Here is a 21,505-nt window from a genome sequence, read left to right as displayed (position 1 = left end):
AAGATTTTATCTATTTAATTAGTTTTTGTTTAATAGTATGTAGGTACACGTATTACCTTTACAAAATTGTTAATTATCAAACTATGATTAAACCATTATTAGTGTAAAGTGTATACGCAGGTAAATTTGGCTCAAATGGCTGTCGATAAAAACGTACCTTTTTTATTTAATTTTAGATGGGTGGCTGTACGCAATTCAAATACCTAATATTTTATGTTTGGCGTAAATGGGCAATAATTGTCTCTGTATTGAGTAATCAATTTTTTAGGTACCTACTCGCTGTTCAATCGCTATTCAACGGTATACAATTAACCTTAGATTATCTTTTTTGTTCCAGAAATGTTTTTAAAAACACACGCAGAAAGTAAAATTATCGAATATATATATAAATAATGTTAGGTGCTTACTTTGGTGGTCACGTAAACTTTGAATTATCAGTTGGTCTTAAGTTGTGATGCATCCGTATATGTTATGATCAAGCCCTGAATTATAGTGGTCAGTAGCATATTATTCAAAATGTGTAGTTATAGTAGACAATACTATTATAATATAGGTAGTAGAGTATAGTTCATTTTTTAAGTGTTATTAAAAGCTTTTTATAGTATTTATCAATAGGCAGATTTGCTTGAATACTTATCAACGATTTTTAATTTGAATCGTAGAATATAGAATTATTTTATTTTTATTATTCGTTACTCGTTTGACGTTAGTGTATTGAATAAGACAGAGTAATCATGGACATTGATTAATGATTGGAAAATATTATTTTTATTTATATCATTTATGTCTGCATAATATTCGATAACACATTAACTTAAAATAAATGATTATAATAAGAATCGATACTTATACCAACATAATATCTACCTAGTAAAATATACGAATAATATGTCATATCATGTATTATATTATAATAATGATTCGTATAAAACGCTAATCAAATTTAAATTATGACTTTATTAACTTTTTAACCTCTCTTTCTCAAAAAAAAAATAAAAATAAAAACAAATTGATACAAATTGTTTATCAAAAACCACTCTTAAAGTTAAAGATTGAAGCATTTTTACTGTTACAATAGGCGAAAGACGAAAAAAATAAATTGAAAAAAAAACAAAACATATTTTAAAATCAATACATGCATCAATCCATTCAACAGTAAGTACCTATTATGCATTATTACATAATATTACGTACTAACATCTAAAATATAAAAAATACAATTCTGAACTCAGTACGAAAAATATCGATGTTCAACATATTTTCATAATTTATATTATATTGACGTCCCTGGTTATCAATCTTCTTCGGCCGAAAAACTGTTGTTGCGCCTTGCGTTCACACAGTTTAATATAATGATATTAGTATTGTAAAGTACTATTTGGTTAGTACAATTTAGAAATTATTATTACTTTTTATACATAACATTTTTACACACATACTTAGTTTATTATTGTGTAAATTATTCATTCAAATGTCTAAAAATATTTTGGAGTGAATATAAAATTATATAAATGAGACATATTGTGTGCTTACAATTATAGTGAAATACATTAATCTTAGGCATTGCATACAACAAAATAATTGATGTCTAGTAGTTGTTAACTCAGACATTCGATCGATTAAATAATAATGCTGTAAGCTATGCCACAGCAACCAATTGTTTTTGTTTTTATACTCTTGCCAGTTACCTGTATGGCTGTGTATGTACAAAATAGACAGTAGTAAAAAAAAATCTTACTCTCTCGATTCATTTTGTTTTGCACAACTTATACAGTGGACAGAAGTAATTTAAAGAAGAAGTTGTATACCATCACAAAAACTAGAAGAGAACATTAAATTAACCAACTTTAAGTAAAGAATATTATATATAGGTATATAGGTACACCGTTTTTTTGGATATAGATTATCAGTGATACGATGCCTATTTCTTTAATGATAGTGACTGACTTTAATAAGTGCACAATACACACATGACTTTAATGCTCACCTAATTTAGTTGTATTTTTTATTTTCGAAGCTAACTACAACACTAGCCGATTCTACTATCCGTATCTTCACAAGTTTGAATAGTCCTATTGTATCTATATAGGAGTGTATCAGAATCAGGGACTGGAAGATCTAAGAACCGAAACCTTATCGGAAACCATTTCAATAAACATAACGTTTTCGCATTATTTTATGTTTTTTTTCGGTTCTAAGAAACAACTATAGATATTTTATTTGAATTCGGTTTGGTATAACCAAATAAACACAATTGCGTATTTTTCATAGAAATTATTATTTTTATTTTTTTTAAACAGATAGTTACAGAAAGACCCAAAGAATAAAAAATAAAAATTGACACCAATTAAACGTATACAAAAAATATGAAAGTTATATGGATGATAAATAATTTAAGATTAACTTATATCTGAAAATTCTAAAAAAGAATATTTTGAAAAATTGTATTATGTTTTAAATTAATTAATTCCAAAAAAAAAAAATGTTGATTTAAAAAAATAACACTTGCGTTAGACTCATCATGACATATTATTATTGTAAGGGTAGTCATCCATACGCACAAGAGTAAGTAGGTAAATTGTTATGACATAAAAACGCCAATTTTATTGTTAATCATAAAACTACGAGCGTTGTTCCCCTCGGGCACGCAGACGCGATTATACAACTATGAAGGTATAGCGTACAATGCGCTTGTTTTTTTTTCAATCACATGAATGCAATATCGTCGCAGTACGAGACGAACGAAAAACAATAACTGTTAGTACACTGCACATTGCATTTAATAACACCGCTGCAGTAGTTGTTGTGTACGATACTGTGACAAAATAAATTGTAACTACGTTCATTAAAAAAGGGGTCATCCGTGCGTTTCACTGCAGGCTAGGCGTAGACACACACGTCCAACATCTTCTCCGTGATATATTGTGTACAACAAGTGGGCATATTAGGCACCTATAACCTGTACACGCTCGCACAAGTTAAAAGCCACTTAATCGAAAAATAATATTTTTGTCGTTGTCCTTTTTTTTTTGTGCGTACATCATTATCGTTTAACGCTGCACACCGTCTCATCCGCTGCAGCCGTCCGTGCAAGTATTATTAAAGTAGGTGCATTGTAGAAACGCCTGTGTGTACAATAATAATTAAAAATACAGGGCGTTTCAAAAATAATTCACCGGTTTTGAGTGACTGCAGTAACTGTATTTATTGAAAAACGGTGCGGAAAAATTAAATATATTTCATAAATGTCCAATGTGTGGCCTCCTCCCTTAACACGAACAATATCGAGAAGGTGATTCGCAAACTCTTCCCAAACGTGCTCCCACGTGTCAGTGATAGTTGCAGGCTTACTGCCTCGACGAAGCGATCGTTCAACTCCTCCAGCGCAGCCGGCATCGTCAGAACCAAGAATTTATCTTTCACATCGCTCGGCTGAAAGAAGTCACGTGGTGTTGGGTATTTTGGAGATCTTGGGGTGCTGATTGAAATGCTGGTCCTGATAACCTGCACGACCTATCCAGTTTTGGATATAGTGGCGATTTAAAAATCTGTTATCTTCACAGTGCCAATGTGGAGGAGTTCGAATACCATCTCGATACTGTTCGCGTTACGGGTGCAGGTGGCCATAATTTTCAATAAAAAGTGAGCCACTCAAAATAGGTAGGTACATTCTTTTTGAAACGCTATGTGTCGTACAATACGTGAGTACGTACATTGAGATAGTTTGTACGGATGAACCACACACACACACACGAATGTATGTAACACTCGGGAACCGACTCCCGGGAGTGCAACTTGATGATAATTCGTATGACCAGGGATCTATTAAAACAAATTACTGCCGATGAACCATTATATGAATACCAATCATGGTGCGTAGGTAATTCAATTATAGATATTCAAATGTTTTGATCAAAACATCGATTTATTATTTGTAGGTAAGTAAAAACAAATTCAAATAGATTAAACAGATCTAAAATTAAAATATAAACACAATATTTTTATTTTTATAACACAAGATATAATACATAATGATAATCAGAACAATTACATCAACATAAAATATGCACAAAACAAATATGTATTCAACAAGTAAAATAAACTGTGGTAAGCATCTAGTTAATAAACCTATAGGAATAATAATTTGTTACTCGTAATACATTAATATGTTATAATCTCCATGCAATAATTTACTTAAACAATAAAATAGTATAAATTACAATAAATACCGACAATTATTATTTTACTTGTTAAAAATAACAAAATATTACTAACCGGAATTCACAATGAAATATTGTATCTTAAACTTTAGATTCTATTATAAAAATATTGTATCAATTAAAAATGAAATTTCAACTTGTTCATACTTTTAATCAAAAATATATTACTAAATAACTATCAAGATTAAGATGTCAACGAAAACAGACACTTATAATTAATATTATGAATACAATTATTTATTTACACAATAATGTACATTTTCATTTTTTATTTCCAAAGACGGTCCCGTACCCATAGCCCTTTGGGATTGTCCAGAAATGTACGGTAATATCAACTTACACTTGCATTTCAGTACAATTTAACGTACACGATTTATCTTGTTCGGGAATGCGAGTATGTTTTCTCGGATTTTATTGTTGCTATTATTATTTGATGTACGAAAACATTTTAAGTAACAAAAATACAAACACGTACAGTATTTACATGGACTTGGGCACACACAGTGCCACATGCAGCCACCCGTCGAGTCGCACAATGGGAATAAGACATTGGAAAGTTTTCGTAAAACTCTGAAACCCAAACTGGCAAACACCAAACCCTACCGAGCTCGCTATTTGTAGACAAATAACGTTTCATTCCAGTGCGGTAAGTTTTTTGGCGGGAGGCAGTGCGATAACTATATAACTTTTACACGAACACTTCTTACTGAGTAGGTACTGCAGAGTACCGCAGCCCTCGGTTACTCGTGTTGTAGGTGTATTCGGTTATATTATGGAATATGGTACAAAATAGAAACCCCGTTTTCGTAAGTTATGCACATATTATAACGGAGATCAAAAACAATGCAATCTGATTTATCCTATAATGGTATTATTGTAATAATAATGTATGTTGTCGGTGTAACAATATCGTATTAATATTATATTTGGTATTGGCCACATTGACCGTAATATTATAAATATTAAAAAAAAACTTGTGTACAAAAGGCCGTGGCCACCCATTTTTATTTTATTTTTTGGTGGGGAGGGTAGAATATAAGATATATGGTTTTTGACCAACAAATTTCAAAACGTAAATAAGCTCAATACTGTTTTAGATAACATTTTGGGGGTGGGGGTCTGAATCCTAAACCCCTCTACCCTACCAAATGACTACAGCCTTGTACACTCCACATTGCAATATGGGATACAACATAAATAACGAACTTTCTGTTTAAAAATGTATGCGCATATTATACATACCTAATAAATATTATGTAAAATTAGCATAATATTTGTGTTTTACAAATTATAAATATAGTTCTGCATACTGCAGCAGGCCATCGAACCGTTACCACGTACAGTTGTGACTGTCTGTGAAAGTTTTCATAAAAGCTTTTTCATATTATACCTATGTATTAATTATTCAATGGATTGTTCATTCTACTATACATACAAAATATAATAATATATATCAGATCAAGTTATTATATGTACGAAAGAGCTCCTTCGCAGAAAATTTTTATTTTGCGTTCTATATTTTTGAGATTTAAAATCCACATACGTAATATAGGCTTTAGCTACGGGTCTTGGATTTGGTTTATTTTATATCAATAACTTAACGCCACCGAAAACTTCAAGAAGAAAGCTAAGACGTATAGTATTATTTAATAATAAAAAAAAAAACCATTCGATTGTGAAACGCTATAATGTATAATATTATGTTAATAGCTATAATAGCTGCAGGTACCGAAAAGTGTATAGTTTTATTATAGTGGTTTGAGGATCGTCGTTGAAAATAAAGTTTACACGCAAGTAAAACCCTGTACACTTGTGCGGTACACAAGCCCTAAGTCAAATAAAAGCTGATAGTACATAAATTACAATATTATAATTTCATTATACGGACCACTTAAATAATTATCGCAAACGCGTGGGTATAGGGGTAAAGAGAGTCGGTGAGAGAGAAAGGGAGGGGAGATAGAGAGAGATACAGTGATAGTGAGAGAGTGAGACGGACAGAGGGAGACAGAGAGGTACAGAGAGGGAGAGCTTAAAACATAAAATACATAATATTATTATATTACGCTCGGAAAGCGATCTCGAAAATGTTTTAATAACTCCATCTCGTACAAATGGTACAATATTTTAATAATTTTACACGAACAACGTAACGAAAATGTATCCTTATCGCATCACGAACGACGAGGGGTAAATTATTAGTTTACTTTTATTCACACCCTGTATAGGAATGAATAACTCTAATACACTTTCAAAACTTAACACGCCTATAAATAATGAATATAGGTAACCACGTTTATTATTGTGTTTTATAATATTTTATCTTATTATTTATTAAGTGCCGCGGGTTAACGATGTGCTATTATAGTAAAGCAATTACCACAACATCCATTAACAGTTTATTATAAAACATTAAACAAGTATAGATAGGTACGAAACGAGTAATTTATTCCACAGATAATTATTCACGTACACACTGACGGAGTGAGTTCGTAATGTAATCAATAATAATGTTAATAACTAGATAATCGCAGAAGCGTATTTAAACTAAAAACGGTATTATCATATTATTATTGTATAAAATTGTACGAGATGAAGTATGATTGGTTGATTATTAAAAGATTGATCAGTAATTATTACCTTGCCGTGATATCATTGATATTATGTATACAGAGTGTAACAGAATAAGAGCTGACTTTTGGAATAACTTTTGTTCTAATCAATATTTTTAAATTGTTTTTTATATATTATAATTTATAGCCACTTGCGCTACACGTGTAATAAAAACAAATTATTTTTATTTTTTAATACTGAAAATAAAAATTTTAAATTTGATTTAAATTTTTTTGAATAAACTCAAAATAGCCGATTTGTGAATCTGATTATAAGAACGATTCGGATGGTAAAAACATTTATCTAAGTCAAGTAGTTTATTTTTTAGAATTTTTTAAAATATTAATATTTTTTTGATTAAATTAATTTGAAACGCAACGATTTTTTTAAACATATTATTTTTTGAAATTTTCTAACATGACTATATTTCTTAAACTATTTACTAATTATATAATTTTATCAATGTTTGTCATACCTACGTTTAAGTAGCATCAATTTTTTTTTTTTTTTTTTGGTTAGTTCTTTCTGTTACATTCTGTATATATAAATACATTTTTTTTAGTTTTTGAAACAATGGCATCTATGGCCATTATCAATTTTGTGGGAGTTTACGGTTATTGGTGGGGAGGGGTACGGTTGGTTTTAAGTAACTCGTTTGTATGAGGGGTGAGGATTCTTCGACAAAAACCAGGGCGGCCACCCATCCGAAAGCTAGTGACGCCGGACGATGCTTGACCGCAGCACACATTAGCGACTGCTGCCAATCACCGTGCCGCACCAGACCCCGTGATATTATATTAAAGTAAATATCGACTGATTATCGTTCGTCTAAAAAACGACACATATTTTTATATCTTAAATGATTTATAATGGTTGTTTGCAGTACGCTTAGACTGGCGATGAGATTTTGAACGGACGAAAATAGATTATGTTATCTGTCCGAACGCATCACGTCTTGGAATCAGCACTAACAGATAAATTAATAATATTGTATTATACAGGATGATTCTTATAGCGGTTGACACTCGTGTTATTTCAAAAAACATTAACTCGTCTAGACATATTATTCATTCGGGGAATTCACTATAATATAAGTACACGCATTGATAACATTTTACATTGGCCTCGTTATTTTTGATCAAAAGTTAAAACTGGGTTGCTCGGCATAAAGGGCGAAAAAAAAATACATTAGTAATAAAAAATGTTAAACTCAAAGCATCTTAAATTTAAAAAAAAAGTTTACACCTACTTTTCGAAATAATGAAAGAACATTGTCAAAGAAAATCTCACTGGATCATAACTCACGGTTTCTATGCCATGATTTATTGTAATATTATTACAAAAATACATTGAGAACCCTCGGTTGATTATGGGTATGAGTAAAAAAAAATAATAATCTTGGTGTTAATTTATTCATTAATTTTTGTAATGGACGTTTTTTTTTTCGTCTGCATAAAATCTTAAGAAAATGCATAGGTACTTCACGATTTGCATGAAAATTATACTTTATAATTTTAATTATTTTAAAACTAATAAGATAAATAAATAAAATATGCATTTCATTTTGGAGAATTTAAAATAAATGTAACATTGATTATTCAAGTTATCTATACAAAACTTAATGATTTTATAAAATAATAATATGTATAATAAATATGGTTCAAACTTCGAAACTATAAAGGTGTTGAATTGAAAAAAAAACCAGAATTATCTTCGGAATATAAAATGCATAACATATATTATTATTTTTTCTGTATTTATTTAACACAACGGGTTGGTCGTATCATTATTTAATATTAATGCTGTAATATTGCTTTTCTTTAATAATGACAAAAAAAAAAAATAACTTATTTTCATTTTATTAGTAATAAATCCCTAGTAAGAATATGTGAATAAATGTGTGGGTTTGAATAAAAAATATTTGTGATATTATTTTGGTTATTCGCAACCATTGACCACATTTATCATATAATTTGATGAAGTATGTTGCTTGTACTTTACTATAACTTACACGATCACGGGTTGATAATACCATTATGCTTATTCTTCAAGATACAATTATTTATAACACTACTATATTTATATTATATGAAGTGACCCACTAATTCTATAGCAAAAAAAGTGTAAATAATTATAATCTTAAATTATTGGAAGAGATGGTGGGGTACTACATTAAATTTACAAATAAACAGCATTCAATAGAATGACGTACACAAAATAAAACTTAAAAGCCAGCTTTAATCTATAGTTACACATTGTATTGTTTCATAATGAAAATTCATCCTACTATTATAGTATCTAGAAATAATCTATGACTCGAACTTTCTCACATGTTATGTACTTATGTACTTATATTGGCTTTTAAAATTTTAAATATTCAAAAGTCAAAGTAAAAAATTATTCAAACAATGATCCTTATTGTTTATCTAGGGAAATTCACCGTGTCAGGTCAAGTTTAAGTTAATATCAGCTATATGCTTGCTGTATACGAGATCGTAGAATATTTAATTCTTGACACATTTGTTTAACACAGAGTGGTGTTTACTCCATCAGTTTTAGTACTTCATTATTCAACTTTCAACCTGAATGCTAATCATTTATTAAGCTAGGTACAGTAGTTTATTTTTCTATTCAGTATTTAAATCTGAAAAAATATATAGTACGTTGTATACGATATTATTCTATGATAATAAAATAACTGTGAGGTGTTTAATAAAATCAATTACTTAACAGAATAAAATTAATTGTATTCTGTGTTGTACGTATTTCATGTTTGTGCATACATATCTTAGATATTATTACCTATTGCAATTCGAGCAAAATATCTGTTGGAGGTAATTATGATGCCAGCGCTATATTGGTTTTCTCTCTTTGACTCACTCACATACCAAATGTTGAGTTCAGCAGAACCAATATAGTGGTGTTAGCATTTTAGTAATACTATTACAATATTTTACTAAACTATAACTAAATTCAAAATTAAAATATCGACACGAGTTAAAGAGGTGCCCCAAGCAATCATTTTACTATATGAAGTTTGATAATTGGTAAATTCCTTCTAATAACAAAGCTAACAACACTAGATTGATTCTGCTAAACGGAAATTTTATATGTACCTAAGTCAAATAGAGTAAACAAATCGTGCGCTTGCCTCGTGATATAAAAATTTGCGTTTTCACAATAGAAAATATATTGCACACAACTTAAAAAAGTGACGATAATTTATACTATTGTATTATAATATGGATGAAATATATTGTCCGTAATGTTGTACTATATAGTATTGGCAAGACGTCCGCCGTTCCATATACTCACATGAACGTTTTTCTCGAGGTATTTTAAATGCGAACGGTTTAACTATTACGGTGTACCTACATCTCGAGCTCGTAAATTGTCGTATACTGAACACACGACAACGGTCGGACCCATTTTTTTTCCTGTGGTGTGTGTAAGGGAAAGAGCAGTGAGTCGTAACGTTGAACTTTTCCCTCCGAACAGGCACATCTGAACTTAAACGGCCAATAATCGTCACGAAAACTGAGTGGTAATTGGGATGATAAGTGGTCAATAAATAATGGTTTGTCGTACGCCTTTGATAGTCTTGTTTGACACCGATATAATAGAGAAATGACCGATCGGATGGCCGTTGCGATAAATACGTTTTGTCAAACACTATTATGATGTCGACTTCGCACTAAATTCGATTCTAAATTCTATATATATGAATATACAGAATATATATATATATATTCACTTACAGTTTTTTTCTCGAAACTGTTAAAGTTACCAGCTTTCTCTCTTCTCATCGATATAGGGTCAAACGGGTTTTTTTTTTTCGTTGTCCGCACAGCGTGACTGATTAACCCTCGAAACGGAGCCGTGGTGAGACGGAGGATTTTTTCTTTTTCTTTCTCTCTCTCTCTCTCTCTCTATCCCTCTCTAAACACGACGTGGTTTGCATTTATACATATTATATACATATACTATATACTATTATATACGTGCGTAGTAACACGAGCATTCGTAATATACGCGTATCGATTAGAGTGCACGGTACCGCAAACGCCATCAGCTATAGTTTTACGAGCGTTGTTCGCGTAAAATTTGGAATTTCATCGAACAATACGAACGATCTAACGGAGGATAGACTGAGGCTACCGTGTGAGATAATGCGGACCGCCACTGCCGCGTAGGAGGTTTTAATTAAATTTAACCGACCGAGAAACCGTTTTTGGAAGGATATAATATAATATTATGGCACAGCGTTTTTATTATAATAATAATAATAATATCTAAGACAAATATTTACAATGGCACGTGCACGCGACAGGATTTCGTGCTTTTAAAACGTTCAACTGGAGTTGATGTAGATCTCGTAGTAGGTAGGTAATGTTCGACGTTTCACAGAGGCGATTGTTGAGATGTTTGTTTTATTCGGAACGTTTTCCTCTGAATACCTCTATAATATACGACCAAACACAACATTCGCCCATTGCCAGTGAGTTTTCTTTCACCTAAAACCATCACAAATAAAACTTTATTAAAACAAATAATAAATGTAGCTTCGCTAGTGTTGATCGTACCAAATTATTGTGTACAGTTATAGGCACTACGTCACCCTAAAACGTTTTGTCACCATCAGGTAGGTAGGTACGTATAAGCATTGATTAAATATTGTTAAATATTTAGTCAATGGTATGAGTAACGCGGTTAATACGGTTAATACTTCCTATATAATTCTCCATCGGATTCGATTTTATTCGTAAAAGTACGATATTGTATAAATTTAATTAAACTATAATTATAAAACATATTGATAAGCCAGCGAAAAGTCAGACGTCTAGCATATTGCATTTTTCTAATGTTAAAATTCCAATCCGTATTAATGCAAGTTTCATAATATTATTTACACCACGCTAGGCACGACGAGTTTCTATTGGACGAGCCATGATTTGTTGGAGAGATAATACTTTTTTACGGTCGTGGGTGGTGGTGCGATATTATACACAAACTATAGTAGACAGGTACCTACCGATTTTTGTTGATTTTTTCACTCGCTTTTAAAACATCGTTACAACGACATTATTATAATATGTTTAACAAACGTGCGTGTTATCAGTGATTTCCTGTTTCGTGGATATGCGATACTACCTACGAAAAAAAAAAAAATGTTTTTACCATCAAGTCAAAATTGATTATTTAGCGTTTCATCAAATACGCGAGCGAGTAACTTCACGAAAGCAACAAAATATATTAGCTCATTAAGCCCGACAACGTTACGACTTTTTAACTGTTCACATAATGGCAATTTTTAAAGTCACGTGAGTGTTTACCGACATTTAGTTCAATCTGCATTAGACAACATTTTATGCCATAAACATTTTAACGTCGTAAACTTATTACGTTCGTCCCGGCTCTCGAGTAATATTTGTATTAATAATGTTTAGGAGTGATATTTCATGCGTAGTGAGTGCCTGCACTGAAGTACAATATGGCGCATCAAACATATACCTACGTTTATTATTATTTTTATTATTTTTTATATTTATACATTAATTTGGCTTTAATAAAAGCAGGTTTTACGATTAAATCTGAGCTGTGTGCACAAACTGAGAACGAATGGTGTTCGAGCTTTTATGTCACATAAAAGGAAATAGGTAATAATAACGGCAACGAAGCTTCCGGTTGTTTGAAGGATTGGGTTATTATAGGTTACACGACTGTTTTTTACTGATTACGACGACTATGAAATCATCACTATTTCGTAAAAACAATATCGTATAATTCGTTATGCAAATGTTTAATGGCTCTCCTGACACTGTCGAAACAGGAGCACCAATCAAACGTGCGATAATATGTGCATTCTTTGCGTGTGTTGAATATAGGTACCTATTTACAATTTGATAGATCAAAATATGTTAAGCTCGAATAATATTTTATTTCAGCGCACACAAAAAATGCAAACACTTTAAAATACTAATGCTAATTTAGGTAGGTACATTTTTTGTGTTAAAATCATTCAAATTTTTTGTTTAATTCACCCTATCGGTTTAAAACAATACACGGTACCCATCGTGACGATTAGACCATTTTAACGTATAAGTTATGTATTAATATACGCGTAGGTACCTATCTACTTATTATAATAATATATCGTTAATACTTTTGGCTATTATAGTATAGGGTTTGAGCTTATCGATTTAAAGTTTATTATATTATGATTCCAAAGAAAAGTTTTCCGGCACAGTATTTCTATAGTAGAGTGGTGTATATTATATAGTACCTGCCTTCTATACATATATATATATATCGTAAGGCATTATATGGAGCGGTGGGGGGAATTCTCATTTAATGACCGCATGGCGTGTTCGGTCGCAGTTAACCAAATTTGGCAGGCCCCACGGAGGTATTTAACGGCTGTTCAACCGAAACCGAACGAAAAACATTGGTCTGGCATGTGTGGGTGTATGCGTGTGTGTGTGTATGTGTGTGTGTGTGTGTGTTTGTGTAAAAATGTATTTATCTTCATTTCGTATTACCCCTCAAAACCGGCATGAGTTGGTGCGCGGGGGTACAGTGAATAACGTAGAAAAACAAATCCGAGGTTGGTACACACGCTGTTATATACCTATATACCATATCAACCGCATTCGGATGGCTATTGTATATATGTGAGCGCCTATGGCCGACAGTTGTAGCAAAACAATTTTGGTCGACCGAGCCCGCGCGTTATAAATTGTTCCCCTCGTTAATCATGGATACGCACCGGTCCGATTAAAAACGTATCCTTCGGAGCATAAATTGATACTGTATAATATGCATTTGTGTATGTGTGTGTGTGTACAATCCTTTTTCTACAGCGGCAGACAATAATATTATTTAATAATACATACGCCGTTACAATATAATATACCTATGCGTATGTGTGTGTGTGTGTGTGTGTGTGTGACGAGCAAGTGCATTAGATTGTTGGTGGGGGGTAGGTACGTTTTTTTTTTTACGCTTAATTTAATCAACAGTTTAGATAGTTCACCCTCCACGCCTCCCCGCGAAGTCGCCGTGTAGTCTGGCAGACCTTCGCAAAAACACTGGAACGGTGTGCTTGTAACTTCTGAGTATTATACACACCGCAAGGGTCGGTTTTTCGATCTGAACGCTCGGTATCGGCAAAAAGTCCTATAGAGCGGCTCTGTTAGTGACGCGAATTACAACAACCCCCAAACATGATCATAACCATCGCGCGATAAAACATTTCAATGGTCAGCATGTTTGGTTAAACAGATTTTGAAAAACAATTGTCCACCCGCACGTCATAATATTATAGAACGACATACAAAATCACGTCTTACATAGGTATTGTTATTGTTATTATAATCGTACTTTATTCGTATTAAATGCATAATATTATTTTGTTTTTTTTTTTTTACTTATTGAACACACGTTATTATGCTTAATACGTCTTTGCTCCTATAATTGCTATCTATTATAGTTGTAGTGAGTTGAGCGTTTGAATTCCGTAGCAAAATGTTATAACAATAAATGATTTTTGTAAAGAAAAACGGAATAGTTCGGTATAAACGATGGGGATATAAAATATACACCTAAATTGTATTGCACTATAGTCGAATATTACTTGCGCCACGCTGCCGTAAACAATGGTAATGTGGTGGATTACGTTTTGTTATGTTATGCACAAATTATGCATTATTGTACATAATGTTGTCTAAACTCATACCTATTGCATTATAAAAGTCTTAATTTTTGATATGGTCTAATTAATTTTGTTGTTCAAGTCAAATTGTTATTTTTAACTTTCTGCATTTCAACTAGACCCGCAGTAAAATAATCCTGATTGTCGGAACGATATTACTTAGGTAAATTGCAATTGTGTATTTATTTTAAAATTATACCCGTGTACAGATTCCAAAGTTTTACCGCGATTAATGCAAATATTATTCATAATAAAAGTACAGCTGTGTCATTACTTATTTGAAATGTACCTATACCATTTTCCGTACGGTGAAAACATTGTTTATTCAATTATCATACCCACCGTGTACAATTATTGTTGAATAACATAATACCTATATTGGCTATAATATAGTATATTAAAATATTTAATCGTTAAAATATTATGTTATTTGACAATCAAAACATTCGGTGCATAGCTTAAAATACGTAATATTTAGAGTAAGTAGGTACCCAAACATACTTGCAAGAAAAATTAGACACTTGGACGCTCCCGGCATAGTACAAATTTACTGCGAAAAACATGTTTGTGTACTTTTAAGATTTACAGATGTTTATAGTTATTTTTTGAACGATTTGTTTTACCTCAATTTTGATTTCGTAAATTTATTAGTTAACATACAAATTCACATTCCTCAAACGTCTCAATGTACCGTATAATAATAATATATCGTATAAAAAGAAAATTAGGTATTTTTTTTACAGCGCTTCAAATAATGTAAGTGATTTGTAAATACATAATATATTTAAATAGATATTTTCGTTTTAAGCTATTAAATAGACAAACCATATTATTTAGGAAAGAGTTCAATCGAAATAACTACCCAGACAAATTAATTACCCGTACATACAGAGCTCTAGCTGGTGGTTATGTTGGGGGTGTATTATTTTAATTACATTTCCATGTAATTCAGTATTTACAATCGCTTATTAAATAATTATGCCGATGAGGTATATACTATATACATAAATGTATATATATTATATACTTAAATATTTAAGTATATAATATGTATGACATATAAATTGTATATACTTTAACATTCAAGCAGAAGTCGAAACGAACATATTATAATAACCTGCAATAGGTACATACACGTTATAACCTTAGTTAAGACTACACAATGAGTTGGATTATTATATTGTGCCAAACACGCAGAAATAGGTATATAGAGGTTAAACTTTGAATGCTTAATAATTTCAAAAATAAATCAATACTACAGTCGTTGCATAGATTATTTTCATACCTAACAATAATTATAAATGTATAATACCATGATTTTCCAATTAAAAGTGCAGTACTCGTAGAACAAAAAATCTAAACAAAAAGTAGAATATAATATTACCAGGGATTTAAAACGTGTTTGAAGTACCTACCTACTTTTGATCGGAAAATAATTAGATTTTTGAGAAGCTATTAAAAAAAGTTCCGATTTAATTGAATGTGCAGGAAAGCAATCACACTTTGGGAGAACTAACTCACAATATTTTTTTACCACTGTCAGAAATAAACCACTCATACAAAAATACTGTTATGTCGAATTGCTGCAAGAGCTCGAAAACAAAAATCGTTTGGTCTCTATCTCACGAAACCTATAATTATTTATGACGACATATTTGCCGACGATCTGCGTCATGAACTTAATGATTTTACTCGTGCCCAATGAGTACAGATCCGACACCAGTCTGTGACGCATTTAATGAACAATCAATCACACACGGGGATCAACTGTTTTGAAAACGATGACACCCAAAATCTTCAATAATCCTTCTTCACTAGAGCCAGTGCTACGTAGAAAATACTGAAGCAATATTATTATGTATACATTTTTTCGCAGACCGAACTAAATCCAGGAACTGTAAAAAGTTTTTTTAAATGTAATTTATTTTTAAAGTATGCATAGCTAATAACAATAGTGATGTCGAAGCCTCAACAATCAAAACAAATAAAAAATAATAAAACAACATAATATGCAAGTGATCATAATTATACGGAGACACATATGCGGCATTAAAAAAACAATCATCGATATAGTAACACTTACCGTTATAATCTATATAGGTACTCTCATATCAAGGGCGTCCGCAGTTGCCCCTCCCTTGGCTTTTTCTGGGCTGATTATCATATATTATTGATGATTTTAATGTTTTGAAAATACTAAAAAAATGCCTTAACAATTCTAAATATTTTTATATTTTTTTATTTTTAATATTAAAGATAGAATTTCCAATATACATTTTAAATTTTTAAATGATTGTAGAAAAGTTTAACAGACATTAGACTTATCATTTAGACTACTTATTTAATCTGGAAATTAACTATTTATTTTTCTGTAACTATAGGTTTTGACTTAAGATCATATATTTATTATAAAAATCATATAAAAACATGTGCAAATTTAAAAATAAAATTTTAAATTTAAATTTAGAAAAAACTTCAAAATGCTCTAAAAATCTTTAAATGCAAAAAATTATCTTAAATTTAAAATCGTCAAAAAATTCAATGTAGGTAAGTTATAAAACGAGTATCACGTGGATTTGGAAAACAATGCAAAGTCCATTATAATACCAACCTCAATCATTACCGTTGTAATATAAAATAACGTAAAATAAACTTTTTTTAAATTAAAAATAAAAAAGGTGGATAAGTGGATGTCGCTCTGCTGTACGGTAGGTTACAAGTGGGTCACTGTAATGGATGGTGTTAAATTTGAATTCAATGATATAATATCATTGTATAAGAAAAACGATTCTGAGCGAAAACGGTCAGTCAGCCTATGATTTTACCAAGTATATTTGATGATATTATTGTGAATAAAGTAATTTATATATAACCTATTTACGTGGAGCCTTGTTTTAAATTTTCAATCCTTAGCCATAAAAGTTAAAAATTTATAAATTTTTAACCACAAAATAATTAATAAATTATAAATTTGATAAATGTTGTCAAAATTTGAACTCTAAATGCTTATAAAAAAAAATTGTGCATATGTATTTTTAATATTTTTCAACTGCTATTAGAACGATATATCAGGAGCCTTATATTAAATTTTCACGCTTTTTTACCCAACAAATAAAAATTTATTGATATTTATAGAAAAAAAAACTAAAAAAATTGAAAACTGACAATGTCCGTAAACAGCTCAAAAAGAGTCAAAATATTTTCAACATTTTATGTTGTATAGAAAATGTTAATATAAACATTCAGTGAAATTTTCAAGTATCTACAGTTATTCGTTTTTTAATTACAATAAAATAAGAAAATTGTTACATGAGAAATCGAGTAAATATCAAATGTTGTAAAAATATAAATTTCAGACGCTCATAAAAATTTAATTTAAGTTTCTTTTTTTTTTTTGATAAAGGTAGACAAACTTATGAGTAATCTTATATTACATTTTCAAATCTTAGATTTAAAAAGAAAAATTTTTATGAATTCTCATCAAAATAATTTGCTATTTTTCGTGATTTTTCCGTATTTTGTCAAAATTTGAACTTTAAATGCTTATAATTAAAAACTGTGACTAAGGATTTTTAATTTTTTTCATCTGCCTTTGAAACAATAACCTAGGAGCCTTCTATTAAATTTTCAAGCTTTTTTATTCAACAGATAAAATTTTATTGATATTTATAGAAAAAAAAAACTCAAAGAGTCAAAATATTTTGTAAATTTTATGGTGTATAGAAAATGCTAATATAAACATTCAGTCAAAATTTCATGTCCCTACGGTCATTTGTTTTAGAGTTACACCAAAAACCAAAATCGATTTTCTCGAAAACAGATTTTGCGTAAAAATTCCCGTTTTTCCTTAATTTTTCTTTTGTTTTTCACGTCGCTTGTGAAAACTACTGGGAAATTTACCAAAGTGCCAACTAGATTCACTTTCCTATCAGAAAAGATACTATTGAAGAAAATCCAAGCACTTTTACTGTCCTAAAAGGTGATGACAGACACAAAAAAAAAAAATAAAAAATAAAAAAAAAAACACACATCATTGTAGAATCAATACATTCATCGCTTCGCTCAGAATCTAAAAAAAATTTTTTTTTACAGAGTGATTTTTACTATACTCGATTCAGAGTCAGAACTAAGAACGTTGTTGATTATGAGATGTAGTGGTTGGACCAAGTGCAACATTGCAGTTTCAACCAAGTTTTTACTTTTTTGATAAAAAAATTAAATGTTCATTATATGGCATAGGTACCTACAATAGCTACAACTTTTCAAGTTTGTAGTATTAATGACTGAATAAGCTAGAAAGATTTAATTTTATAAATTGCCTACAAATTATAAAACCAACGGTAACATTTTATCTATTAAAAAATAATGTATTCGATAATTTAAAATTACATAACAATTAATTAAAATTAAAGCTGCAAGATTAAGTTTTAACTAAGTACGTATAATTCAAAAATATTTTTACATTCGTTGTCTATATGAAAGAAAATATGTCACAAAAATACTTTATAACTAATAGGATGTAAAAAGGAAAATATTTTGCCCTCCCCTTGACGAATTCCTGCGGACGCCCTTGTCTCATATGGTACAAATGGTAGCTAACTATATGAATAATAATATTATGTATTAAGTTTACTAAAGCATGAATTCGCAAGAAACAGGTTCAAATAAAACCACTAGTTAAATGCTATTATAATCTAATATCTATATTTTATATCTCGATATTTACATAATTCCGAATATTTTATTAAGAACTTGGGTGCCGATATTATAAAACTTGAGAGTTGGTTCATAGTAACCAAATTATCTAGTTCATGGATAATCTAAATATGAGGCTTGTAGGTTAACATTAGAGTTTGAAAACTACCATACCTATTAGATCACCACAACATTTGAATAAGTGAATATTTTTGATTTGAAAATTGTTTTAATTTGTTTTTAATGTAATTTTGTAAATAATTGTGTAATGAAGAAGTAAAATTAGTAGGGCTATAGTAAAGTTTACAGTGATTATCAAATGTTGTGTATATGTGGCACAAGGTATTCACCCGATATTTTATGCGATCATTTTTTGAAAATAAAGTTATTATAGCCTGATACGCTCTTCGCTAGGTTGCAACACATTATCAATATTACGATAGTAAAGTTTAACTATCAATTTATATTAATATATTCTATATTCAATATGGGCATTCTAATAACACGTAAAAGTATATTAGGGGCCTTTTAATTTAAAGTAATGAATTTATTTTAATCTTTATAGATAGGTTTATCTACCTAATAATTGTTACACAATATTACAATTTATTATTTTTTGATATGCTTGTATAGTACCTATATTATTCATTAATTTGTTCGACTTTTAAACTAATGTTGGTCGTGCAACACAATCAAAAGTATTCACGACCCAAAGCGGTAGAGAAACGCTGGTATGATATTATAGTATATAAAATACCATAAGAAAACGTATTATGCTAAAATATAATAATATTATTGGTAGTCAGATTAGCTGAACGTTTACTAAAGAAAAAAAGAAAAAACACGACAATTCAATAGGATATCATAATATATTAATTATTAATAATTGTCTTCGTGACGGGCGCGCTGCTACAAATAAATATCGCGGAGTCCTAAGACCTCGACGTACCGAGAGCCCTCAGCTCCCCCCCCTCCCGTGCGATTTCACGCCCAGAGCTTCGGGGTAGACGACGGCAGTCACCTGCAATGTATAAATCTTACCGTCCGTCCCCAACAACGAGAGGACTGTGTGCAGGTACACGCGGTGCACACACCGACGGGGCCAGGTCGAGTATAATCCTACACGTAATTCCCAAACGGTCTCTCCTGCTGCACGATATCATAATAATAATAATAATAATAATAATAATAATAATATAATACTGTCGACGGCGGTGTGAAACGAGGTGTGGAAAAGGTCTCACGTAATCCGCCCGTCGGCCGAGCAAGTGTGTGCGCGCCCGTAGGTCGTATCCACACGTCACGACGACGTGCCTCCCGGTCGCCGACGCATAATCCTCAAACTATACTTACACGTCGTCACCGTCGTCGACGTGGACGCGTATTTCAATTTTATATTATAATATATACCTAAAGTTATTGTTATTGGCGAAATACTATAGAGATAGACGAAAATTATAGCGATGACTTCGTGCGTAGTGGCGGTGCTCAAACCATAATAATATTATTATGTGGCTAAGTATAAGTAATACATTTTATAACCGTGAAAATGGATTGAACGCGTACGGTGGGTGCCGGTAGCGGCTGTACTGTTTTCATATTATGTTTAAATGAATTGCGAACATTTTGTGCAATTTTTCCAAATTTTCCCAATTGTACATTGTGCACTTGTGCAACCCGCTGTCGTTATTTGTTCGATGAGTGAACACATAATATATTAATGATACAAGTCGAATTACATTGAACATATTATTATATATACAGGTGTCAGTTACTATTATGTGAGCATCGAACACTATCCCAAAAATACATCTTCACGTACACGCCATCATTACAATAAAACAACACATCACACTGGGTATAAAGTAAGTGAATCAATACTGATATACTGATATGGGTACTCAAATTATTACGTTAAGGTACATATAATTAGAATAATACAGTTGTAGCAGAATAATCGCACACACAAGCTCCCTATAAAACCAAAATATAACCTATTACATTCGACGACGCCTGCAAGACCCGTGAACACACTTAAGGTATACACATACATGGTAGTCCTTCATATCGTATTACATAAACATACGATAATTTATTAAGACGTGTAACATAGTAGCATGGTTCATCGGACCATTTCTGTCTTAAATTATCCAAACTATCTACGACATCCCTTCACGGTAGTAACCATAACAGTTAACTACTCACATAAACGGTGTTAAAATGATAACTTCAATATTATAATATAAAAATAATGCAGGGGAAAATA

General features: G+C 30.9%; 1 protein-coding gene across 1 annotated transcript in view; it reads right to left on the bottom strand.

Annotated features, from left to right (window-relative positions):
* Positions 1–10,106: 10,106 nt before the first annotated feature.
* LOC132950656 (leucine-rich repeat-containing protein 24) overlaps positions 10,107–21,505 on the bottom strand; it is a 108,795-nt gene continuing 97,396 nt past the window's right edge. The window contains exon 2 of the mRNA XM_061022178.1: positions 10,107–11,347. The gene's annotated coding sequence lies outside the window, so the exon portion shown is untranslated. The remainder of the gene's footprint in view (positions 11,348–21,505) is intronic.

The sequence above is a fragment of the Metopolophium dirhodum genome, chromosome 8, assembly GCF_019925205.1.
Source record: "Metopolophium dirhodum isolate CAU chromosome 8, ASM1992520v1, whole genome shotgun sequence".
NCBI classification, from domain to species: domain Eukaryota; kingdom Metazoa; phylum Arthropoda; class Insecta; order Hemiptera; family Aphididae; genus Metopolophium; species Metopolophium dirhodum.
Note: the sequence above shows the minus strand (reverse complement) of the source record. Positions and strands in the feature narration are given on the sequence as shown.